The sequence below is a fragment of the Pinus tabuliformis genome, chromosome 2_1, assembly GCF_031772625.1.
Source record: "Pinus tabuliformis cultivar Carrire ecotype Pingquan chromosome 2_1, CPIR1, whole genome shotgun sequence".
NCBI classification, from domain to species: domain Eukaryota; kingdom Viridiplantae; phylum Streptophyta; class Pinopsida; order Pinales; family Pinaceae; genus Pinus; species Pinus tabuliformis.
In genome coordinates, this window is record NC_142299.1 from 700,045,361 (window position 1) to 700,071,720 (window position 26,360).

Genomic DNA, 26,360 nt, shown 5'->3' on the forward strand with positions numbered 1-26,360 from the left:
ACAGCTTAATCTGGGACCTTGGAAGAGATAAGGGTAGAAGTAGATAGAAAAGAAAAAAGAAAAAGCCAAAGAAAAGAAAAGGCAAGTAAGGGTTTGCAAGCCTAAATGCACCCTCCAATGGAGAAACAAAAAATGCTAGGAAAATAGCTGGGTAAGCAGTTGTGGTTGCAGAAAAGGTATTTTCACCATTACACATATGTCAAGAGGTGTTTTGCCAAGGCAAAAATCTGTCAATGGACAAAGTGGTTAAATCCATCAAATTACAGCAAGGAGCACAACTAACCTCCCTCTTCCCCTCTATTCCATTACTAACACTCCCTTTCTTTAGCTGAGATTTATGAAGAGAGATCATGGTTTTATGATGGTTCTAGTTCATTCAGAAGCCACATTTCTTGTCTAAGATCTTTTCATTTTGATCTACTCTCAAAACTAAATCAACGTTACATAAACTCAGTAAAATCCCCTTCATTTGCTCCCCTCACTCATATTAACCTCTAATTCTACTATATAGCTCCCTTATCTTACCCCTTCCCCTAATAATACTAACACTATGGTGTATAAAGCCCCAAAATCTTATAAATACCCCTTCCTTTGGCATTATAGCCATATGTTCTTCAGAAGGGACCAAAATGACCTCTGGTCACTTTGGTGAACCTGTCCCACCCCACTCCCCCTTGCTACAAACCAACTCGCTCCTAAAACCACCATTTGTATTAAAAAAAAAACCCTTACAAACCCTCTTTTACCCCTAAAAACCTCTGCAAAAAATTACCCAAAGTCAAAAACCCGCCTTTGGCGCATTTCCAAAGGGTTAGTGCGTAGTTTGATTTTATGAAAAACCAATGAAAAACCCATAAACCCAAAGTTTCCGCCGCGCATATAACCTAAGCAAGTTGCCGCTCCGCCCACCGTCGGATCAAGTCTCTGAGATCCGACGATCCACAGCGATATCGGAGCTGCCCCTGTAGCCGTCCTTTACCGCCCGAGAAGGTGACGTTGCGTCACGTCAGGGCTTCTCCACGCGTCAAACGTTAAGGATTCTCGGAGCCGGGTCTGACAGTTCTGAGACCGTACCTAAACCGCCCCGAGAGACCGTAGCGGCTAGCCCTAACCGTAACCGCTACTGTCCTAACCGCCACCTGTTTCCCATCAATGCATCGCCACGTCACGTTCGCTTGTACTCGCCCCTGCTATTCGTCCACCTGGCCGCTGACATGGCTGCCACCTCATCGCCCCCTTGGACCAATAGTCTACCGCCACGTCACCCGATGACGTCAGCTGACGTCAGCTCACCTTAACCCGCCAATGACGTCATGCTGACGTCATCACTAAAAAGCGCCAAAATGATAAAAAAGTCCATATTAACCCAAAAAAGCCGTGTTTTTCTCACTTTTCACTCTTGTCACCACTGTTCTCTCTGCATGATCGTTTACGTTCGAATTTCCGCCAACCTGCTGAGTTAACTCGGGCGACCTCCTCAGCAGCAACCGTGCACGCCTGCGCAACCTCTGTTCGTCAATTAACAGGTATTTACCGTTGTTCTGCCCTCCATACGACTGTTATTGAAATTTAAGTTGCTCAGAAGGCTAAGGACACCTTACAAACTATATTTGCACCGCCCATTTCCCTCTGCACGTCCACAATTGTAACTGTGAAGTCTAAAAACACCAGCCAAGCCATAATACCTGTAATTTCACTCAAAAAACAGCGTTCACTGCGTATTCCCGGCAAATTCCTTGTTGACCTCAATTCACCCGCTGAAAGAGGGCATAGTGACACCCACAGTAGCCTTGGCTCCTAGTATAAGCAGTATTTCAATTGCTGCTGTATAAACTCCTCCTCTGATACTTAAATTTCACGACTATTCTTACAAAAAGCACTTCTGTTCTGTGCTGGTGCTTTTACAAGCCACTTTATTACAATTGTTGAACTTCAAAGAATCATGGAGACTCCTATTGCTCTAAATATCAAGCCCCTCAATGCTCCTCACCAGGAATTAGCATGGAAAGCTCTGGGAGACATGGATTACCAAATGCTGGACTGGTTCCCTATGGGAACCAAATACAATATCCAGATGATGAATGAGTTAAAAGCCCAGCACCTGAGTGGGGCAGACATCTTGGGAATTTGGGACTCAAATTTGCCCATCTACAACCTTCCCCAAGTAAATCCTATGCCAGAACTGATCTACAGCTGCCAGGAATGCTATGACCCAAACCAAAGAGCTGTCATCAGCCCCACAGGCTCAATCCTGTTCCAGATTACCCCAGAGAGTATAAATGGAATGCTGCACTTCCAAACTACCAAGCAATTGGCCCCCATCTTTATGCAGAATTTGATAAACAAAGGGACCAAGCTGTCAAATGACCAAATCATTAAAATCAATCAGTTGTTTGTAAGACCAGGCTCTGAATCAGTCAGAACCCCTCCTATTGGGTATCACTACTTGAATGATTTGGGCAGGATGTTAGTGGATTTAATCAGTTATGTCCTAGGATTCAGGGGAATGGAGGATGTGGATGATAGCCTAATGGCAATGCTGTCTATATTCTCTCCTGGTAAGCCCCCAGTTGTACATTATGACTATGCAACCTACATTGCAGATAAAATCCATGAGCAGTTTATGAACTTGAAGAGGGAAAGACTATTCAGGTATACTTCATATATATACCATCTATTCTTGTTCTATCAGCCAGCCACCTTCTCTTTTCCTTTGAAGCAACTCAATGCCCAGGGAAATCCAAGATCAGTTGTGTTCTGGACTTCTGTTTTTCATCATACCTCTGTATCACCTTACACATACACTGAGTTTATTGACTTATTCATTTATCCAGTCATGACAGTATTGCATGGTACTCCTCCTCCTAGACTAACTGATGACATGAGAAGAATTCTCCATTTGAATAAGTCCTACAGCATTGGTAATTGGTACTTCTACCAAAACCACACAGTCATCAGGATATATGGCTGTGAGTTGACCCCTTTTAGGTTGCCAAGGTATGTCCCCATGAGGCTTTTTGCCTTGGAATATTTCAGACAGTTTGGGAACTCAGACTACCTGCATTTTCAGAGCAAGAACAAGAAGTCACAGCTAAAGGTGAGGAGCCAGCTGGGTTCTTTCCTATATAACAGAAAAGAGGAAGGGTGGAAGGAGGCAGACAGTATCCTGGAGGGCCTCAGACTGCAAACCAGCTTTGAATGGATACCCTATGACCCCAATCATTCTATCTCCCTCAGGAGGATTAGATACAAATTGGGTAGCTATGCACACAAGAGACAACCCGAGATTGAACAGTATGCCAATGCATCAAATTGGGAAGAGGGTACCCTAGAGGAGGAAATTACTAATGAAGAGTTACTTGAGAGAGAGGCTAGAAATATGCAAAAGGAAGCTGACTTGGAAACTTGTGGACAGGTGCCCCTCTCCTACAAAAAGCAACTTGGAGCAGCTGCTACATCATCAACAGCACAGCAGCAAACTGCCGAGAAAGCACCACAGACAGCAAGCAAGGATAAAGGGAAGCAGGTGGAACAACCACCTCCATTGACAGAAGAACAAGTGGATACATTGCTACAGCAGCAAGAAGAGATGGAGCAGCAGGAACTCGGGCAGCAACAGGAAGAGGAACAATGTAGTGAACAGCAGCCCTTGCAGCAAGAAAAAGTGATCAATGCTCCAAGCTCCACTGAGCAACAGGCTCAGACAATAGTGCCTCCTAGGGCAGAAACTACTGTTGATACCTCAGTCCTCCAAACCCCACAAAAGGAGGACTTAACCAGGAAAAGGGATAGAGAGACTCCCCTGACTTCATCCATCAATCGGGGAGAGAAAAGACAAAGACTAAATGACTCTCAAGAGGATGACATAGCAGTGAGGCAAGCAATGGGCATGGGCCCACCCAGCGGAGAAGTTTCAGCCAGTTCATTTCAGCATGAACATGATAGAGCCGTGGGAGGAGAGGTCAGCTCCTCCAGCCAGCACAGAGAAGGACAGTCAAGCATCAAACAGCAATTTATTGACATTAAGAGGAGGAGTGATCCTATTAAAGTACAGCTGTACAATCATTTGCTGAACCTGGCTCCTACCAATCAGCAAAGACTCATGTCTGCCTTTGATGTAAGTGAAGGCAAGATGATTATGAGTCACTTCATGCCCACAACGCTGCATCCTCAATCTACCTCGGATTACCTAAGAATCAACATGGAGGTTCTGGCCAAAGACATACACCCTATGGATAAGATTGAATTACATAAACAAACTGGTGAAATGGTGTATGCCTCCTTGGCAGATGAAACGTTGGAGAACTACAAATTGAAGAGCAGCCTTGATAACACAGCATCTCAGCTGGAATTGGAGAGAGCATCATCACAAGCCAAGGACAACAGGATCAAGTCCTTGGAAGAGGTAATTATAGAAATAGGACATGATCCTAAAGATGTTAAGGGTATCCAAGAACTCTTGAAGCTAAGGGATGCAGACTTGGCGGCCTTAAGAAAGAAAATCAAGCTTCCAGCTACCATTCATCCTCAAACAGATGAAGTTGCCCAGCAAAGGCAGGAAAAGGATGCTACAGACCTACTGATATCCCTGTACAAGGAGCTGGTTCGGACTCAAGACCAGCTAGGACAATCAGAAGCTGCAAAGGCAGCATTACAGACAGCTATGAAACAAAAAGAAGAGGGTCAACCCTCCCAGCCTCCTCCTGTGATAATCAACCTTGAGGAAGTCCAGCCAACAACTACTCCTCCTCCTCAACAGGCAGGGCCTACAGTGCCATCCACAGCAACAACTACACCAACAACAGAGCCACCTCCTACTCTGGATATGCAGAAGCTGCAAGCTGAGATCCAAGTTCTTGAATCCCAAATGAAAGAGCTTGATGAAGTCAAAAGGTCTTTGAACAAGGTGAATGAAAAATTTGACAAAAGCAAGCAGAATGAGGCAGCAAAGGAAAGAGAGGTAAAAGCTCTAAAAAAGAGAATAGCTGAACTAGAAAAAGAGCTTGCACTAGAAAAAGTAACAGCAGAATTGAAAGCAGTCCTCTGGGGCAACATTGGTCGATCCATCACCAATCAGTGGCAGTATATTGAGACTATGGATGAGCAAATAACACTCATCACGAAGGCAAACAGGGGGGTACAGAGAGCAAGAGCAAGCCTTGGCCACATGCCAGATGCTGCCAGCAGAATGATCAATATTTTGAATAACAAAACTAGCTCTCAACTAGCCACCATGGGAATTACTAACAGGACTGAAACAATTTCAGTAGTTAAAAGAGTCTTGACACTAAGAAGCCTAATTGGAACGCTGGAGAGGAGAACACAGGATATGCAGACCGAGATCAACAAATTCCTGGACAGATTTGTGGCATTGCAAAACAGAGGCCTCCCCAGCATATTAAGCAGTGTAGGAAGGCTGCTTACTCTGGAAAATTACATCAAAAGGGTTGATACGCAGGCTGCAACACAAATAGCAAAACAACCCAGTACCTCAGCTGAAACAGGGCCAGCAACAGGGCAGAATTTGTATGATAGGGTGGATAACCTGTTCTTTATTATGAATGAAATTGATCACCTGTTTGATACCCCACCAAATTTCTTTAAGTATACAGAGGCAGATGAAACTTTGGGGGCAATCATAAGACACCAATTGCCCACACAGGAAGAGTGGAGGAATTTGACACAGGTAATCTTATCAGGCCCGAACCCGTGAGGTTGGTTTTTTCTCCAGTTTATGGGCAGTCATGCACAGGCAGAATTTTGATAGATAAAATCTACAAGGAAGAGACAGATGCTGAGCCAACTCAGCAGAGCTATTTACTCACCACAGCAGCAGTCACAATCACAGGTGACAAACCCAGAATACAGCGTACAAGCCATAAAGTCGGGTTCCCCAGCATTTAATCAAAGTATCTCAACCGACTCAGCAGATCCCAAAGGCCAAAATATCTTCTGACAGAACATTAAGACGCCTTTATCTTGTATTCAATGCGGTAATAAATTTCTGATAATAATATCTCAAAAGTTGGTGAGAATATTAAAGTCTGAGATAACTTAGAACTCAGATATTTTGTAAACAATCGCAAGTATATATTCACCCCTCGCAGAAGCTGAAGGGGTTGTTGTTATTTTCATTTTGGGCATCTCATTTGCTGTAAAATTCTCAGAGAAATAATACAAAGGGTGAATGGAATTTCTGAAGCTTGGCGTACCTTGATGCATTGTGATGGATGGTGAATGTTGCAGGATTCCAGAGTGTTTCATAAAACAATAAGTCTTTCTTAAATCTCTGTGTTACATGTTTTTTTCGAGCCTTTTGTTCTCTTTCATTGTTTAAATGTTTTACACTTAATAGCAAAGTAGAAGAATAGTTACAGGATTTAATCACTGATTACCCTGAACTCAATCTGAGCTATTATCCATGTTTTCTTCAGATACAGTGAATGAAGTGTAATTCTTAATTGCTGCACTTTAAAACTATATCTTTTACAGTGATAGACATCCCCAGGATTCAAGTTTTGCTCCTGAGGCATCTATCTGTTTCTCATACCTAGTTTGGTGGAAATACTCGAATACTTTAGTGAAAATTCTTAATTGCTTTCACTGGTTTTTTCACCTGTTTGTGTTATAAATCAAAGTTTGTTCTATGAAGTATCCAAATGGCCCTGTAAGTTGCACCAGTTCACCTCAAGGTTTCTAGACACCTATACAGCCATAGACTCCATTGCCCAATGATATTTGACTCTTTGAATACTACATCATAAGACCTAAAAGAAACTCTTCAACCAAAACATAAACAAAACCTGTGCATAATAGCTAGCCTAAAACCCTATCATAAACAGTTACAAATCATAAAGAGAGAGCCCTCTCTGATCACAGTTTGGCTAGAAACAGTGATCCAAAGATTGGTTAGTGGTTACCCCGGCCGTATTCCCTTGGGAGTCATAGGGAACAACCTGGGTGTTAACATAATTGGCGACTCCGCTGGGGAGTTCCTAAAATTTTTCAATTACTATCTATCTCCCAAAGCTGCCATCAAGCCTGAAATTAGCCAAGAGGCCTTAGAACTGTTTCTCTAACACAGGAACAGCTTTAGGGAAGAGCTGATTAGGGAATCTTAATCCTAGCTTTGGAAAATATATAGCCATTCCAAAATTTTCATCCAGTCCTTGCATATATATAAACTTCTTGTACAAATTCAAAAGAAATTAGAAGCTGGCTCCCAAAAGAAACCCAAGGCACACTAGGGCAAACCCTGACCCTAATCAACCCATCATTGTTGATAATCCAAATATCATTCCAAAGAACATAAGGAGACAGCAAAAGCAGGAGAAGCCTGCTGATTCAGATATAAGTTCACACCAACCTATCCTCATTCCAACTCCTTGCAAAGTCCTTTTCCGTTCCACACCTAGTTCCCCTAGTTCATCATCAACACCTCAAAGCCCTCCTCTCCCATCTTCACCATCTGCACATACTCTTTTAACCAGCCCCCCGCTTGTTACCCATCCTATTAACCCTGTTACACCTGTAATCCCAGCTGTCCCATTTGTTCCTATTAACCCCATAAACCCCATAAACATGGCTAACAGATATGCACCTCTGCAGATACCAGCCAATGCTCCAGCTCTACCCCAAGACTACCAAACCAAAATCTCATTTTTTGACTCCCATGGCCCTTTGACAGCTGTCCAGCATGCTAAGAAGATGCAAGACCACTTTGAGACCTATGAAATAGATGATGACAGTGTCAGGATGAGAATTTTTGTTCAAAGCTTAACTGGGGATGTCAGAACTTGGTTTAGATCCCTGAATGCAAATTCCATTGCAACCCCTGAGGTCCTCTACCAAGAGTTTACCAACAGATGGGAGAAAAAGAAAGATCCACTCCACATACTCGGTGAATATAACACTATTAAAAGAGGTCCCCAAGAAACAGTTTTGGAATATTGTGCTAGGTTTAACAATGTATATAATGCTATCCCCCAGAACTTAAGGCCCCCTCCTGATTTGGCCCTGTATAACTTCCCTGACGGTTTTGACTCTGATATGGCCTATCAGCTGAAAGAAAGAGATCCTCCAACCCTTGCAGAAGCTCAAAGAGTTGCAGTCACTGTAGAGGCTAACCTAATTGCCAAGAGAAACAGGGCAAAGCTGGAAAAGAAGGCTGGCTTCAGAGAAGAGCCCTCAGGTTTTGATCAGAAGCTGGATGCAATACTAAACAGCATGAAGAGATTGGGTGAAAGAGTGGAATCGGTTGAAAGAAAATCATCATGGGAAGCATCACAAAGAAACCCTCCTAGAAACCCAAATTTTAGGAGAAATCAGAACCCAAACATAGGAAAAACAAGTGCTGACCAGGATATTAGACCCCCTTTTCAAGAAAACTATGCAGAAACTTCCACAGACAATCAGCTCAATGAAGATCCTGAAATTAACTTAATGGGTCTGGATGGTAAAACCCATGTTTTCTTAACACAAGAAGACCATGAGGAGGATGAAAGCAAAACATTCCAAACTAAATCAGGAGAATCCTTTGACTTTAAACAAGGGTATGACACTGCTGTCTATGAAGTCCATAAACAATATAAACTAAGGAGTAGGACTGTAAATGTAAATCAGCCTGAAAAGGCAAAGGAGAAACAACAGTCCAAAGAAACCATGGTCACAGAACCTAATCACAACACAAACGTGCCTACAAAAGAAGTAGTGGTTGAGGAGGTTACTGAACTACTGTCCCCACTACAACAGCCCACGACAACCTCGTCCTCCCACCCAAATCCGAACATTACCCCTCAAGACATGAGTATGTGGGGCAGGTTTCGAAATCAAGATGAAATCCAACAAGGAGATTTAGGGAACAAAGAAAAGACTGCTATCCGTGACTCTAAAACCCAAGTTGACAAACCTTTTGACCTAGGTACAGAGATTGGCAAGTTAAAGATAGCAATCCCCCTCTCAGAGCTAGCCAAGCATGACATATGCAAGCAGCAGATAAAGAACTCCCTTCAACTCACTAATAGCAAAGATGATGTAAATGTGCTAGATGACACTCCAGAATTACTGTTTGGCCCAGAGGTAGATGGAAAAATAGTAGTCACAGGGGTTTTACCTTTTTATGTCAGCTTGCATGTTCATGATAAAATACTGCACAATGCAATGTTTGACTCAGGTGCCTCTCACAACCTTATGCCAAAAGCAGTCATGGAAAGATTGAACTTGGATATAACAAGACCATACAAAGACCTGTTTTCTTTTGATTCCAGCCAAGTCAAATGTTTAGGCCTAATAAAAGATTTGTGTGTGTCTCTGGTTCAATATCCCAACAAGACTATTCTAATGGATGTTGTAGTTGCTGATATCCCACCCAAATATGGGATGCTGTTATCAAGATCATGGGGAGCCAAGCTCCAAGGCTCCCTGCAATTAGACATGTCATATGCAACTATTTATGTCTTTGGGCAACCAAAAAGACTTTATAGGGAAACACTCATGAAGTATATGGTCAGCAGTGAAGAAAAGCCTCAAAATTTTCCAATATATGCTGTCCATTCGGACATAGACTCCTTCATCCTTTTCAATGATAGCGCAGACCTTTCAAACAATAAGATTAGGACCGAAACACTCATACAAGAACAAAACATTGATCAGACAAGTAGCACCTGCCAAACATCAATCAGCCCAACAATACACATTAACCCTCCTCTAGTCGTTAAAGATTGTCAAACAAATGATAAAGCTGTCCTAGAAAACAAATGGGGGAAGAAACCCCAACTCCTGCTCACATTGCCATCCCATGAACAGAACTTTAAATCTTCTGTCCAGCAAGATACCCTGTGGGTCCTAGAATTTGATGGGTCAGTCAACAAGTTAGGGGCAGGAGCTGGAGTGTGGATATATAACAAAGAGAAAGGCTATGCAGAAGGCAGGGCTTACAGATTGAATTTTAGGTGCACTAACAACATGGCAGAATATGAAGCTCTCTTGCTGGGCCTAAAGCTAGCAAAATCACTACAAACTCCTAAACTCTCCATTATGGGAGACTCTGATCTAGTAATTCAACAAGTGAAAGGACATTTTGTCACCAATGACAAAAGATTGAGGTCCTACAGATCTGCTGTAATTGAAATATTAGAAACCTTCTCTGAGTTTGTTATCACAAAAATTTCAAGGGGCCACAATCTCCATGCACACAGCTTGGCAACGTTTGCCAGCACCTTCAAATTCCCATTAGAACCCAATAATTGTTTCACAGCCGAGGTCAAATACAGACCCTCTATTCCAAACAATGTTAAAGAATGGCAAGTATTTGAGGATGACATGCAAATAAACAATTTCTTGACCTTGCAACAAGAGTTCATAGGATTAAATATTGATCTTGATGGAGCAAGTCAATCACAAATACTTGAGGAAGCAAGTCCATCACAAATACAGTTTCAACAGTCTGCTCACCCAATGTCACCTAGAACAGCAAAACAATTACTGAGTCCAACCATTTTCGACAATGAAAACATTCAGCAAATTCACCAAATTGACTGTAAAGAGGTGAGCAACGCTGAAGATGAAATCATACAACTCAAAGACAATTTCCTTCCAGCAGGCCTTACCCCACTAGAGGACATTTTTGACTCAAATGATGTCCCCAGGAAACCAAAGATGCAGCCATTAGATGCAGCAATTGAAGAATGTAACATTGGTACCACTGACAAGCCTAAAATAATAAAACTATCTGCTGCTTTGCCCCCTGATCAAAAACCCAAATATATTGACCTCTTTAAAGAGTTTCAAGATGTTTTTGCTTGGGGTTATGAGGATCTAAAGTCCTATGATACCTCTGTTATCCAGCATACCATTCCCCTCAAGCCTAATCAAAAACCATTCAAACAGAAATTGAGAAGAATCAATCCTGTGCTCCTTCCTTCCATTGAAAAAGAATTACATAAAATGTTCAAAGCTGGTATCATAGCACCAATCAGGTTCTCTGAGTGGATTTCAAATTTGGTCCCTACAAGAAAGAAAACTGGTGAGATTAGACTTTGTGTAGACTTAAGGAATTTGAATCAAGTATCACTCAAAGATAACTACCCTCTACCCAAAATGGATCATATTCTTCAAAGAGTAGTAGGGGCTTCAAGGATATCATTGCTTGATGGATTCTCAGGCTTTAACCAAATCCTAGTACACCCTGATGATCAAGACAAAACTGCATTTACTACCCCATGGGGAACTTTCAAGTATGTGAAAATGCCTTTTGGGTTGAAGAATGCCGGGGCAACATTTCAAAGAGCAATGGATATTGCTTTCGCTAAGGAAATTCATGATTTCCTTGTCATTTATTTGGATGACCTTACACCCTTTTCAAAATCTGACCAAGAACACTTGAAACATTTGAGACAGATTTTCATAACATGCAGGAAATATGGCATTTCCTTAAACCCCAAGAAGTCATTATTTGGCTTGGAAGAAGGGAAACTTTTAGGACACATTATTTCAAAAGATGGCATAAGAATTGATCCAGATAGGATACAAGCTATCCTACAAATGCCTCATCCAAGGAATGTCAAGGAATTGCAAGGATTCTTAGGGAAAATCAACTTTTTAAGAAGGTTTATCCCGAATTTAGCAGAATTAATCAGATTACTAAACAATATGCTAAAGAAAGATTCAAAGGTCAAATGGACTGTTGAAGCAAAACAAGCCTTTGAAAGCATAAAAGTGGCCTTGACTCAAACCCCAGTGTTAACCAACCCACAGTTTGACAGAGACTTTATCATTTTCTCCTTTGCCTCCCAACATACTATTGCTGCTGTTTTATTACAGAAAGATGACCACGGGAGTGAGAAACCTATTGCTTTTTTCAGCAGAGCTCTCAGAGATGCCCCTCTAAAGTACCAAATTATGGAGAAACAAGCCTATGCTTTGATCAAAGCTATTAAAGACTTTAGGATTTACATCCTTTACTCCCATGTTGTGGCTTATGTACCAAGTCCTATTGTCAAAGACATTCTCACCCAAGAAAACTTAGAGGGCAGAAGAGGAAAATGGATTGCCAATATACTAGAATTTGACATTGAAATAAAACCCACAAAGCTGATAAAAGGGCAAGGTTTAGCCAAATTAATGACAGAAGCAAATTTCCAAGCCTTAGATATCAATCAACTGGATAGTGAAACAGAGCTGGCGACTCCAAAGATCAATGTAGCCTTTGAACAATCTCCTTGGTACTCTGATATCTGTTATGTGTTACAAAACATGTGTGCTCCCCCAGGACTGTCCAGAACTAAGTGTAGGTTCCTAAAAATGAAAACATCTAGATTTTGTGTGATGGATGGAAATTTACTTTGGAAAAACCATGAAGGTATCTTGCTGCACTGTCTAATAGAGAATGAAACTAACAAAATCATGCAAGATTTCCATGCTGGAGATTGCGGTGGACATTTGTACTGGAAGTCCACTGTGGACAAGATATTGAGGGCTGGGTACTACTGGCCCATTATGTTCTCTGATGTTAAGAAATTTACAGCCTCATGCCACAAATGCCAACTGTTTGAAGGCAAAAGACAGTTGCTGCCACTCCCTTTGAAGCCCATTGCAACAGAGAGACCTTTCCAACAATGGGGCTTGGATTTCATTGGGGAAATTCATCCCTCATCTTCAGGGCAACACAGATGGATTCTGACAGCAACAGACTACTTCACCAAGTGGATTGAAGCTGCCCCATGCAGACAAGCAAATGATTCAGTAATTATTCAGTTTTTGGAAAACAATATACTGGCTAGATTTGGCTGTCCGGACAAGATAATAACAGACAACGCTGCTGCCTTCAGATCCAAGAAAATGGTGAACTTCTGCCATAAATTTCACATTATTTTGGGCCATTCTACGGCTTACTATCCTCAAGGAAATGGCCTTGCTGAATCATCAAACAAAAGTTTGATAAATATCATAAAGAAAGTGCTGGAAGAGAACAAAAAGAACTGGCATAAGAAACTAGTAAATGCTTTATGGGCAGACAGACTAACAACTAAAAGATCAATTGGGACCAGCCCATATGAGTTAGTCTATGGATTAGAGGCCAGATTTCCGTCATCACTAGGAGTGCCGGTTATGAAACTTCTGCAAGAAAGCCAAGCAGAGCCAAATGACATGCAAAGAAGGATTAACCAGATAATTTGTTTACAACAGACCAGAGAACAAGTTTTCAGCAGAGTACAGATACTACAAGAGAAACTGAAAAAGGCCTTTGATAGAAGAACCAAAGCAGAAGATTTCAATATAGGGGACAAAGTTTTAAAGTGGGATGCAAGAAGAGAAGAGAAAGGGAAACATGGAAAGTTTGACTCTTTATGGAAAGGACCATTTGCTGTCCAAGCAGTGCAAGGTAATAACACCTACTTCCTCAAAAGTTTGACTGAAACTGACTTGGATGAAGGTCCTGTCAATGGCAGGATGCTGAAGCACTACTTTGACTGTTCACTATGAGTGGAATCCAAGGATTCATTGTATATATGCAGATGTACATATTGTTTTCTGTTTTAGATTGTAAAAAGCAGTTTTCCCAACTGATTCACCAACCAGCTAGAGGCAAGTAGAATCAGAGGTCTTCCAAGAAAAAAGCACACAATTTTGACACATTTTTGCAGCAAATTTCAAAGACTGGGATGGGCAGTCAAAGAACAAGGCAATCTGACCTGCTGTTCTTGGTCTTTCAGAAGAAAAACCATCCCCATGTGGAGCCACTGTTGGATACCTATACTAATAGGTTTCATATTTCATGATTGGCCAAGGAAAGTCCAAATATGCTCTGCTTTGGTATTACAAAGATCCCATATTTCCTAGGGAACAAGAGGTGTGTAATCTGTTTCAAATATTGAAGACCTTTATTTCAATTTTGTGGATGATTCAACAGTCTAATCTGGATCATGCCATGTGTTCAATTTTGAGTTATAGAATAGAGAAAGAAGTCTGTCCAAACTGTTTAATCTTAGCAGACAAGTAGTTTAGGTAGAGAAGCAAAGGTTCCCAACAGCTTAATCTGGGACCTTGGAAGAGATAAGGGTAGAAGTAGATAGAAAAAAAAAAAAAAAAAAGCCAAAGAAAAGAAAAGGCAAGTAAGGGTTTGCAAGCCTAAATGCACCCTCCAATGGAGAAACAAAAAATGCTAGGAAAATAGCTGGGTAAGCAGTTGTGGTTGCAGAAAAGGTATTTTCACCATTACACATATGTCAAGAGGTGTTTTGCCAAGGCAAAAATCTGTCAATGGACAAAGTGGTTAAATCCATCAAATTACAGCAAGGAGCACAACTAACCTCCCTCTTCCCCTCTATTCCATTACTAACACTCCCTTTCTTTAGCTGAGATTTATGAAGAGAGATCATGGTTTTATGATGGTTCTAGTTCATTCAGAAGCCACATTTCTTGTCTAAGATCTTTTCATTTTGATCTACTCTCAAAACTAAATCAACTTTACATAAACTCAGTAAAATCCCCTTCATTTGCTCCCCTCACTCATATTAACCTCTAATTCTACTATATAGCTCCCTTATCTTACCCCTTCCCCTAATAATACTAACACTATGGTGTATAAAGCCCCAAAATCTTATAAATACCCCTTCCTTTGGCATTATAGCCATATGTTCTTCAGAAGGGACCAAAATGACCTCTGGTCACTTTGGTGAACCTGTCCCACCCCACTCCCCCTTGCTACAAACCAACTCGCTCCTCAAACCACCATTTGTATTGAAAAAACCCTTACAAACCCTCTTTTACCCCTAAAAACCTCTGCAAAAATTACCCAAAGTCAAAAACCCGCCTCTGGCGCATTTCCAAAGGGTTAGCGCGTAGTTTGATTTTATGAAAAACCAATGAAAAACCCATAAACCCAAAGTTTCCGCCGCGCATATAACCTAAGCAAGTTGCCGCTCCGCCCACCGTCGGATCAAGTCTCTGAGATCCGACGATCCACAGCGATATCGGAGCTGCCCCTGTAGCCGTCCTTTACCGCCCGAGAAGGTGACGTTGCGTCACGTCAGGGCTTCTCCACGCGTCAAACGTTAAGGACTCTCGGAGCCGGGTCTGACAGTTCTGAGACCGTACCTAAACCGCCCCGAGAGACCGTAGCGGCTAGCCCTAACCGTAACCGCTACTGTCCTAACCGCCACCTGTTTCCCATCAATGCATCGCCACGTCACGTTCGCTTGTACTCGCCCCTGCTATTCGTCCACCTGGCCGCTGACATGGCTGCCACCTCATCGCCCCCTTGGACCAATAGTCTACCGCCACGTCACCCGATGACGTCAGCTGACGTCAGCTCACCTTAACCCGCCAATGACGTCATGCTGACGTCATCACTAAAAAGCGCCAAAATGATAAAAAAGTCCATATTAACCCAAAAAAGCCGTGTTTTTCTCACTTTTCACTCCTGTCGCCACTGTTCTCTCTGCATGACCGTTTACGTTCGAATTTCCGCCAACCTGCTGAGTTAACCCGGGCGACCTCCTCAGCAGCAACCGTGCACGCCTGCGCAACCTCTGTTCGTCAATTAACAGGTATTTACCGTTGTTCTGCCCTCCATACGACTGTTATTGAAATTTAAGTTGCTCATAAGGCTAAGGACACCTTACAAACTATATTTGCACCGCCCATTTCCCTCTGCACGTCCACAATTGTAACTGTGAAGTCTAAAAACACCAGCCAAGCCATAATACCTATAATTTCACTCAAAAAACAGCGTTCACTGCGTATTCCCGGCAAATTCCTTGTTGACCTCAATTCACCCGCTGAAAGAGGGCATAGTGACACCCACAGTAGCCTTGGCTCCTAGTATAAGCAGTATTTCAATTGCTGCTATATAAACTCCTCCTCTGATACTTAAATTTCACGACTATTCTTACAAAAAGCACTTCTGTTCTGTGCTGGTGCTTTTACAAGCCACTTTATTACAATTGTTGAACTTCAAAGAATCATGGAGACTCCTATTGCTCTAAATATCAAGCCCCTCAATGCTCCTCACCAGGAATTAGCATGGAAAGCTCTGGGAGACATGGATTACCAAATGCTGGACTGGTTCCCTATGGGAACCAAATACAATATCCAGATGATGAATGAGTTAAAAGCCCAGCACCTGAGTGGGGCAGACATCTTGGGAATTTGGGACTCAAATTTGCCCATCTACAACCTTCCCCAAGTAAATCCTATGCCAGAACTGATCTACAGCTGCCAGGAATGCTATGACCCAAACCAAAGAGCTGTCATCAGCCCCACAGGCTCAATCCTGTTCCAGATTACCCCAGAGAGTATAAATGGAATGCTGCACTTCCAAACTGCCAAGCAATTGGCCCCCATCTTTATGCAGAATTTGATAAACAAAGGGACCAAGCTGTCAAATGACCAAATCATTAAAATCAATCAGTTGTTTGTAAGACCAGGCTCTGAATCAGTCAGAACCCCTCCTATTGGGTATCACTACTTGAATGATTTGGGCAGGATGTTAGTGGATTTAATCAGTTATGTCCTAGGATTCAGGGGAATGGAGGATGTGGATGATAGCCTAATGGCAATGCTGTCTATATTCTCTCCTGGTAAGCCCCCAGCTGTACATTATGACTATGCAACCTACATTGCAGATAAAATCCATGAGCAGTTTATGAACTTGAAGAGGGAAAGACTATTCAGGTATACTTCATATATATACCATCTATTCTTGTTCTATCAGCCAGCCACCTTCTCTTTTCCTTTGAAGCAACTCAATGCCCAGGGAAATCCAAGATCAGTTGTGTTCTGGACTTCTGTTTTTCATCATACCTCTGTATCACCTTACACATACACTGAGTTTATTGACTTATTCATTTATCCAGTCATGACAGTATTGCATGGTACTCCTCCTCCTAGACTAACTGATGACATGAGAAGAATTCTCCATTTGAATAAGTCCTACAGCATTGGTAATTGGTACTTCTACCAAAACCACACAGTCATCAGGATATATGGCTGTGAGTTGACCCCTTTTAGGTTGCCAAGGTATGTCCCCATGAGGCTTTTTGCCTTGGAATATTTCAGACAGTTTGGGAACTCAGACTACCTGCATTTTCAGAGCAAGAACAAGAAGTCACAGCTAAAGGTGAGGAGCCAGCTGGGTTCTTTCCTATATAACAGAAAAGAGGAAGGGTGGAAGGAGGCGGACAGTATCCTGGAGGGCCTCAGACTGCAAACCAGCTTTGAATGGATACCCTATGACCCCAATCATTCTATCTCCCTCAGGAGGATTAGATACAAATTGGGTAGCTATGCACACAAGAGACAACCCGAGATTGAACAGTATGCCAATGCATCAAATTGGGAAGAGGGTACCCTAGAGGAGGAAATTACTAATGAAGAGTTACTTGAGAGAGAGGCTAGAAATATGCAAAAGGAAGCTGACTTGGAAACTTGTGGACAGGTGCCCCTCTCCTACAAAAAGCAACTTGGAGCAGCTGCTACATCATCAACAGCACAGCAGCAAACTGCCGAGAAAGCACCACAGACAGCAAGCAAGGATAAAGGGAAGCAGGTGGAACAGCCACCTCCATTGACAGAAGAACAAGTGGATACATTGCTACAGCAGCAAGAAGAGATGGAGCAGCAGGAACTCGGGCAGCAACAGGAAGAGGAACAATTTAGTGAACATCAGCCCTTGCAGCAAGAAAAAGTGATCAATGCTCCAAGCTCCACTGAGCAACAGGCTCAGACAATAGTGCCTCCTAGGGCAGAAACTACTGTTGATACCTCAGTCCTCCAAACCCCACAAAAGGAGGACTTAACTAGGAAAAGGGATAGAGAGACTCCCCTGACTTCATCCATCAATCGGGGAGAGAAAAGACAAAGACTAAATGACTCTCAAGAGGATGACATAGCAGTGAGGCAAGCAATGGGCATGGGCCCACCCAGCGGAGAAGTTTCAGCCAGTTCATTTCAGCATGAACATGATAGAGCCGTGGGAGGAGAGGTCAGCTCCTCCAGCCAGCACAGAGAAGGACAGTCAAGCATCAAACAGCAATTTATTGACATTAAGAGGAGGAGTGATCCTATTAAAGTACAGCTGTACAATCATTTGCTGAACCTGGCTCCTACCAATCAGCAAAGACTCATGTCTGCCTTTGATGTAAGTGAATGCAAGATGATCATGAGTCACTTCATGCCCACAACGCTGCATCCTCAATCTACCTCGGATTACCTAAGAATCAACATGGAGGTTCTGGCCAAAGACATACACCCTATGGATAAGATTGAATTACATAAACAAACTGGTGAAATGGTGTATGCCTCCTTGGCAGATGAAACGTTGGAGAACTACAAATTGAAGAGCAGCCTTGATAACACAGCATCTCAGCTGGAATTGGAGAGAGCATCATCACAAGCCAAGGACAACAGGATCAAGTCCTTGGAAGAGGTAATTATAGAAATAGGACATGATCCTAAAGATGTTAAGGGTATCCAAGAACTCTTGAAGCTAAGGGATGCAGACTTGGCGGCCTTAAGAAAGAAAATCAAGCTTCCAGCTACCATTCATCCTCAAACAGATGAAGTTGCCCAGCAAAGGCAGGAAAAGGATGCTACAGACCTACTGATATCCCTGTACAAGGAGCTGGTTCGGACTCAAGACCAGCTAGGACAATCAGAAGCTGCAAAGGCAGCATTACAGACAGCTATGAAACAAAAAGAAGAGGGCCAACCCTCCCAGCCTCCTCCTGTGATAATCAACCTTGAGGAAGTCCAGCCAACAACTACTCCTCCTCCTCAACAGGCAGGGCCTACAGTGCCATCCACAGCAACAACTACACCAACAACAGAGCCAACTCCTACTCTGGATATGCAGAAGCTGCAAGCTGAGATCCAAGTTCTTGAATCCCAAATGAAAGAGCTTGATGAAGTCAAAAGGTCTTTGACCAAGGTGAATGAAAAATTTGACAAAAGCAAGCAGAATGAGGCAGCAAAGGAAAGAGAGGTAAAAGCTCTAAAAAAGAGAATAGCTGAACTAGAAAAAGAGCTTGCACTAGAAAAAGTAACAGCAGAATTGAAAGCAGTCCTCTGGGGTAACATTGGTCGATCCATCACCAATCAGTGGCAGTATATTGAGACTATGGATGAGCAAATAGCACTCATCACGAAGGCAAACAGGGAGGTACAGAGAGCAAGAGCAAGCCTTGGCCACATGCCAGATGCTGCCAGTAGAATGATCAATATTTTGAATAACAAAACTAGCTCTCAACTAGCCACCATGGGAATTACTAACAGGACTGAAACAATTTCAGTAGTTAAAAGAGTCTTGACACTAAGAAGCCTAATTGGAACGCTGGAGAGGAGAACACAGGATATGCAGACCGAGATCAACAAATTCCTGGACAGATTTGTGGCATTGCAAAACAGAGGCCTCCCCAGCATATTAAGCAGTATAGGAAGGCTGCTTACTCTGGAAAATTACATCAAAAGGGTTGATACGCAGGCTGCAACACAAATAGCAAAACAACCCAGTACCTCAGCTGAAACAGGGCCAGCAACAGGGCAGAATTTGTATGATAGGGTGGATAACCTGTTCTTTATTATGAATGAAATTGATCACCTGTTTGATACCCCACCAAATTTCTTTAAGTATACAGAGGCAGATGAAACTTTGGGGGCAATCATAAGACACCAATTGCCCACACAGGAAGAGTGGAGGAATTTGACACAGGTAATCTTATCAGGCCCGAACCCGTGAGGTTGGTTTTTTCTCCAGTTTATGGGCAGTCATGCACAGGCAGAATTTTGATAGATAAAATCTACAAGGAAGAGACAGATGCTGAGCCAACTCAGCAGAGCTATTTACTCACCACAGCAGCAGTCAAAATCACAGGTGACAAACCCAAAATACAGCGTACAAGCCATAAAGTCGGGTTCCCCAGCATTTAATCAAAGTATCTCAACCGACTCAGCAGATCCCAAAGGCCAAAATATCTTCTGACAGAACATTAAGACGCCTTTATCTTGTATTCAATGCGGTAATAAATTTCTGATAATAATATCTCAAAAGTTGGTGAGAATATTAAAGTCTGAGATAACTTAGAACTCAGATATTTTGTAAACAATCGCAAGTATATATTCACCCCTCGCAGAAGCTGAAGGGGTTGTTGTGGTTTTCATTTTGGGCATCTCATTTGCTGTAAAATTCTCAGAGAAATAATACAAAGGGTGAATGGAATTTCTGAAGCTTGGCGTACCTTGATGCATTGTGATGGATGGTGAATGTTGCAGGATTCCAGAGTGTTTCATAAAACAATAAGTCTTTCTTAAATCTCTGTGTTACATGTTTTTTCGAGCCTTTTGTTCTCTTTCATTGTTTAAATGTTTTACACTTAATAGCAAAGTAGAAGAATAGTTACAGGATTTAATCACTGATTACCCTGAACTCAATCTGAGCTATTATCCATGTTTTCTTCAGATACAGTGAATGAAGTGTAATTCTTAATTGCTGCACTTTAAAACTATATCTTTTACAGTGATAGACATCCCCAGGATTCAAGTTTTGCTCCTGAGGCATCTATCTGTTTCTCATACCTAGTTTGGTGGAAATACTCGAATACTTTAGTGAAAATTCTTAATTGCTTTCACTGGTTTTTTCACCTGTTTGTGTTATAAATCAAAGTTTGTTCTATGAAGTATCCAAATGGCCCTGTAAGTTGCACCAGTTCACCTCAAGGTTTCTAGACACCTATACAGCCATAGACTCCATTGCCCAATGATATTTGACTCTTTGAATACTACATCATAAGACCTAAAAGAAACTCTTCAACCAAAACATAAACAAAACCTGTGCATAATAGCTAGCCTAAAACCCTATCATAAACAGTTACAAATCATAAAGAGAGAGCCCTCTCTGATCACAGTTTGGCTAGAAACAGTGATCCAAAGATTGGTTAGTGGTTACCCCGGCCGTATTCCCTTGGGAGTCATAGGGAACAACCTGGGTGTTAACAGATGTGTTAGAATTGTAAAACATTGAAAGACATAAGTTCCTCTTCTCCCCATTGATTACCTCTATCTTCACTATTCCAGAGCTCTGATGCATGTGCCATGCATAAGGTTAAGATTTTTTTCATCATAAAATTTGGATTCCCAATTTCCCATTACTCTTTTTGAGAATTGCAATTGATAGGATTAGCAATCTCAGTTTTTTTGTATCTAGGTACTCAACAAACTATTTATTTACTGTGTGAAAAGGAAGTGGGTCTAATCAAGCACGTCTTCTGCAGGATAGAATGTGGGAGGGTTTTCATCGGATTTGGGCACCTGCGGTTGTTTGGCATGCTAGAGAAATTTGCACCGTTCTTTTCCTTGAGGACCCAAATACCTCTTTTGTGATAAATTTTTTATTGTTTGGGATGCTCAGAAAAACTGCCCCCGTTCTTTTCCTTGAGGGCCCAAATAACCCTTTTATGGTACATTTTCGATCTGGAAAAATGACCTACTCCCCTTATCAGTTCTTTGTTTCTTGAAACCCTCTGCTTCCCATGGTAATCTCTCCTTCTACTACTGCAACAATCTCTTCCTCTGATATCAGCTACAGAAGACAGCTTACTATGAAATGCTATAATTTTACTACTAGTGTTCAGGATTTAAAAAAGGTTTGGTGCACCTAGTTTGGTAATAAAAACATGTGTAGAAAGTAGTGCTTTTTCTTTATATGCCAATTTTGGTCCCTTGGATCCTAATATAACATGCATTGAGTTTCAAACGACCTTGCCTCCAAAGAAAAATGAAGACCAAAGAGTCCTAGATGTTGAAGCCCTAAAGTCCTTATAATTTGTTCCTGAGATGAAGCAGTGTTTGGCTGCGAGGTTTAGTTTGAGATTAGGAATGAGATCACATGGTGTAAGTTTCCTAGGTAGCGTGAATATAATATACCCCACTACTAAATTTTCAGCATATAGATAGGTAAATATACAAATAATGCAAATCCAAATTGTGTCGTAGCTTTCCTTCTTGCTGTGAGTCAATTGCATTAAAAGACGCCTTAGTTTCAGCAAATAAATGACACCTTTTCAGGTGCATGTAGAACAAACAGTTGGCTATAGAATCTCCAAGAATTTCTAGTGTAAAAGTGATGGTTATGTTCTGAACTTAGAATACCTGTGTAAACATAGATAGAAACCCAAATCTAAAGCCCTATGGCCAACATACAAGTATAGACATGAATATTGTTATGTAGATGCAAACCAATTCTTTTAAGCATTTTGTAAAATAGTTTTCATTCAAACACATAACAACTTCAGAGTTATAAATTTTGAGTCATAATTAAGAGAGGATTCTTATTTCCAGGCATTAAAAAAAATTCACAAATGTTTACTTTTCATCTATAGTCATCATCAAAAGAATAAACCAACTTTGTTGTGCATGTACAAGAAAATTCATTCAGAAAATTCATAAAAATTTAAGTCTCTTGTCTAGCCAATTAGGGCCAGTTTGTACTGGTTAGGTACCAGTCTAGTTAGTAGGCTGGTTCAATACCATGCCCAGTCCAATGGGGCAATTTGACCAGTTTTGATTCTGACAGGACCTACATATGAAAAAGCATTCAAACAATTGCATTGCTTTCTTATGTTGAATAATAAGACCCTAGTGCCTGTTTCTACTCAGAAAAACCACTAGAACACTTGCATGATAAAGATGGGATAAACACCAAGGGGGTTCTATAAAAAATTCTCAAGATCTAAAGCTAAATTACTGGCACTTTTCATCATTTGAGACTGAGAAAGGGAAGCAAAAACACAGACTGAAATTTCAAATTGTAAACAATGAAAAAACATGGAAAGTTTTACTTCTACTATCACTTCAGTGATCAAGAAACAACCTTCTTCAGTCTCTTAAGAAGACCCTCACGTCTGTCCAAGACTTGTTGGTGATTGTCCTGCCATATCTCTCAATGTGGCTCTCAAAGGTAGAGAGTGTAATATTGATATGGAAATATGCATGGGTAATGAAATTTCTTGAAATAAAGATGCACATTCATCACCCAGAAGCATCGAAACCCACAATGGAAAGCTCACATATAGGGAAGATATTTCCTTGTATGACTGGAACAAAGCATGTTGTACAATATGGATAGGACACATCCTTTTGATTCACCATGGTATATAGGTGTAAAAGTTGTTGCACCACCAGCAAAAGGATTTCTGAAGTCAAAATCATAATTCAATTTTTTGGCATCCTGTAGCTGCCGTTTGCATGCCTGTAGAACTTGTTGTACCTTTGTTGAATGGTTCCAAGGGTTCAATTTCCAATAGTTATCAAGCCAAGTTAGCTGTTGTACTAAAGATCCATCCCTTATAACAAACACCCATGGTATTTAGCAAATCCAACCTCAAATGGAATTTTTGAAGGTTGCTATGACTAAAATAAACTGCAAGCTCTTTCTATTGGATAGTATCATCCTTAACTTCCTTTCTCTTGAACTACATATAAAGACCCAGAACACAATTGCAAACTCACATACAACACATATATTTCCCTTTATGATTGGAATAAAGTGTGGCGTACAATGTGGACAAGACACATACTTCTAACCACGGAATAGAGGTGTAAAAGTTGCTCCAAAAACAACAAAAGGATTTCTAAAGTCATAATTTATTGTTTTCTGCATCCTGGAACTGCCTCCCACATGCTTGCAGAACTTGCTGGGCCTTTGTTGCATGGTTTGTAGCGAGCTCATTTTCCAGAAGTTATCAAGACAAGTTAGTGGCCCTGTGGAGTTCCGTGCAGGGGGGGTGACAGCGTGAACTTGCTACAGCAAGGTGGCTGAGGACTAAAGGAGTAGTCCAAGGCTTTGAAGTCTGTTATAGGAGGACTGAGGAAGCAGACCATGGCCTACATGATGTAGCTGAAGAACTGCTAGATGGGTAGATTTCTAATTGAATGTATATGGGGCATGCCAGGAGGGCTGCCAAGTCACTAGGAGCAGTCCAAGGTGTCCAAGAAGTTGGTTGTTGAAGCTACTAAAGGAACAACAACTATTGCATGTTGGGGCTTCAGTTTATATAGAGCTAACAGCTGTGAGTATTGTCTCGTATTTTTCATTTTGTGCAGGGATTGTAAAGGGCCATTATCCCTAGTGAATAGAAAAGAAATTATCATTGGTGTTTTCTTTCCAACTGGAATGATGATATGGTGAAGACCTTGTTGTTGTAGTTAAATGTACTGAAAAACCAAGCTTTTATGTTTTGGAAAACTTGAATTTCCCTAGCAAACACCTATGGTGTTCAGCAAAGCCAACCTCAAATGGACTTTTTGAATGTTGCAATGAGTAAAATAGGCTGCAAGCTCTTGTTGTTCGACAGTATGATCCTTAACTTCCTCTTGACCCCCATTTGAAGACCCAGAACACATTCTTTAGCAATTCTAATCAATTTCTTCACCTTCTCAACCTCCTAAAAGAAATCTACATCAATAATTGGAATGGTGTGCAAGATTGTAAGAAATAACCTTAATGCTTCACTAAACTTCCCTTCTGTTGTGGCTTTGTAAGCTAACTTCCCATCTGTTGTGGCTTTGTAAGCTAGTCTAAGTTTCTCATCTAATATAAAAAGCTTAAATACCAAAGCTCATGGACCTCTGACATTTGAGCTAGCAGTCTCACTCTAGCCTCCCTCTATTCCTAAGAAGACCACAGTGCAGAAACAAATGTAGGGAGGTATGTATGTCTGCCCATGTAAAGATCCAAAAACAAATGTTTTAACTTTTAATGGAGTGAAATTCTTAACACCAAGTTTTTGACTTGAGAGTTGCATCGCCATATTAATGTTACTAGCAATTGCATTCTCACCTGCAAGAAAAGATTTTTGTATCCATATTTGAATTACTGGCATACGTGGTGATGGTGTAACTAATGACATTATGAGTTGTACCTACAACATTTGCAGCTTAGACATCTGTAGGGAGGTTCAAATATTCTACATCCCATCCTACCTCATCGTCATTGTCTCCTCTCACTTCTCTATCATCGACCACTACAACCTCGCCATTTTGTTTTTCAACTCCAGAAGTGTCAAGGTCTTAACCCCTAGTGGCTGCAACTCCTTCATCCTCTTCTTCATGGACTTCACCCCTTGCATTATCCAACCCACCAGAAGTGTCAAGGTCTTAACCCCTATTAGTTGCAGCTCCTTCATCCTCTTCTTCATGGACTGCAACCCTTTCATTATGCAACCCACCCTCAAAAAGGCCTTTGGTAACCCTCAATAACAGCCATTCACGATTGCGACAAATTGATGGAGGAGGCACAATAAGTGATGATTTCTTTCTTGATGGTAGAGTGGGCATATTTCCACCTAACTATTAAGTACAAGCATATCAGCAATCTCTGTAAGCCCATGAACCACTACACTCACATATGACCATTTTGAAACTGACCCATAACATCATTTTATATTTATGCAATCCCCAACATCTTCAAAAACTTATCAATATTGTCCATGACAAGATACAAAATGGAAGCCTTTCAAAATTCTTTAATCTTTGGTAAGCATATTCAACAATGGTAGCATTTCCTTACCAAAGGGCCTCAGTTCGAAGTGTATACCAGCAACCTTAACATCTCTCTATTTTACAGAAGAAACATCAACTTGAATAGTTTCACCCTACACTGCTAAGTTAAATCATGCCTTCTCGTCTTTGAAAAAGTAAAGAGCCGCTTCTGGGAAGCCCTTCAGATGCATCTAAGAAATCACTACCTATCCACAAATCAGTTCCTAATCATGCTCATGACATTGTCATACTTCCTTTTTATCAGTGCCAGCTGGAATATATATGCATGCATCAATCTGTATGACACGGTTATTTCCAACTCATTCATGTGATTGACAGAATTCTCAGACACCTTCATTATACATAATTGAACATCAAGTGTTCCAATAAGGCCACCATTTCTATTTGGAAGACAAAAGAGTACAATTGTCACCCCGAGCACCACTCTTAAGTTTTAACACAAATAATCTTATGCAGAGAACAATATACAAGCTCCATGCTTCCAATGATGATTGCATTCTTGCTCAAAAAGGCTACATTTTCCATGTCATCTGACTAAATGTATTTAACAAATGAAATATGGAGGTCCCTAGGTACAATCCTCTGTTGCAAACCAAGGTTGTTGTCTTTTCTTCCTGCATTGTGTCACTCTTCTATCCCAACACTATCTTCTAGCCCAAGAAGAAGGTTTTATGTTCTTGCACAGAAAATTGTATCCACAGTTACTCGACAACTAGACTTCTTGATCACCTTATTTCTATGATTTTTATCACTTGGTTATGACTCATGTCAGTGATTGTCAATTGATTACAAGCAAAAAAGGCAAC

The 26,360-nt window shown here is 41.3% G+C and overlaps 1 pseudogene; it reads right to left on the reverse strand.

The window, feature by feature from the left end:
• Positions 1-23,022: 23,022 nt before the first annotated feature.
• On the reverse strand, positions 23,023-26,321 carry LOC149202519 (coatomer subunit alpha-1-like; annotated as a pseudogene).
• Positions 26,322-26,360: the final 39 nt, after the last annotated feature.